Below are 1,555 nucleotides of genomic sequence, written 5' to 3'. Positions count from 1 at the left end.
GACCCTGTTCCTCATGGGAACAGCCCAGCCCGAACTGCCAAGCCAGGTCCTCACTGGACCGGAAACAAGCATCCTAGGACCGGTTTCGGGGTTTCACCCCTCATCAGCCAGGATAGCTTGAATCCAGTGGCATGGGAAGCACGGGACCCATCAAAAACAACAAGAAGTGATGGACGGAATGCTGAACATTGTCAAACACTCACCCCCAGTCACAGATCTGGGTTTAATCCATTGTTCTTTTGCTCACCATGCCACCCCAGTTTGGACCCAGCCATATGCAAATCAGTCTTGACCCTGTTCCTCATGGGAACAGTCCAGCCCGAACTGCCAAGCCAGGTCCTCACTGGACCGGAAACAAGCATCCTGGGACCAGTTTCGGGGTTTCACCCCTCATCAGCCAGGCTAGCTTGAATCCAGTGGCATGGGAAGCACGGGACCCACGTCTGGGCATACCCTTCCCACTTAGGGCGACAAAGCAAAAACAACAAGTGATGGACGGAATGCTGAACATTGTCAAACACTCACCCCCAGTCACAGATCTGGGTTTAATCCATCGTTCTTGAGTGCTTGACAATGTTCAGCATTCCGTCCATCACTTGTTGTTTTTGCATTGATGTATTTCTGCCAGTTATTAATTTTTGCAGGGACAGGTATACTAGGCATGTTCAATTCTCTGATTGTTGCTAAGCCCAAACAGCTAGTCTGTTGTACTGTTTCATTTAAAAAAATCATTTGGACGGGAATGAGACATGCTCTAAACAATGTTTCTCTACCCTTTGTCTGCCAATGTTTGGTTCCCCAAACACTTTTAAAATCAACAGTATTTGACCAATATTCATAACCTTCAATTGACAGTCGGGAAACAAAAGAATCTGAGTATATGAATTTCGTATTAGTCAACAACATTTGTTTATCTTTAGACGGAGTTAACCTAAAATAATATGACTTAGCATTCATTTGATGATGCCCAGAAAAATACGTAAATTTGTCAGAATAAGTTTTGGAACTCCCTTGCGGGGGAGTTGGGCAATGCTCCCATTGCGTATAGTCAAATATCGTTTTTGGACTACTCGCTTTGTGTATAAAATGGTGCCCATAATAATTCTAGCAAAACATGTCACCATAATGGTCTTTGAATTGGTATACATCTTCATTTTCATAGACAGTATAATATTGTAATTCAGTCATCATGGAATCAACTGTCTTGACATCGCAATCATCAGATACAATGCCCGGTATTACTATACCATTCATAGATAACTTTAGGACATACAGTATTTGAATTATCTCAATGGGACCGTATGTAGGAGGCTGGCCTGGCTTGTAGTGGGTACCAAGCGGTACTTACACTCTGTACCAGGACCAGTTATCCCTTATTAGTGTAGAAGAGGTGTTTCTAGCAGCTTAGGCTGATAGAAGGTAGCTATGGCAAAGCAGCTTAGGCTGAACTAGGAGACATGTAAAGCTCCTACTATACCACTGGTGTCATATGCACAATATCATAAGAAAACACAATACACAGATATACTAAAAATAAAGGTACTTTATTTTTATG

Source organism: Pleurodeles waltl, chromosome 4_1 (genome assembly GCF_031143425.1).
Source record: "Pleurodeles waltl isolate 20211129_DDA chromosome 4_1, aPleWal1.hap1.20221129, whole genome shotgun sequence".
Lineage (NCBI taxonomy): Eukaryota > Metazoa > Chordata > Amphibia > Caudata > Salamandridae > Pleurodeles > Pleurodeles waltl.
The sequence above is the reverse complement of the archived record's forward strand: the minus strand, read 5'-3'. Positions refer to the sequence as shown.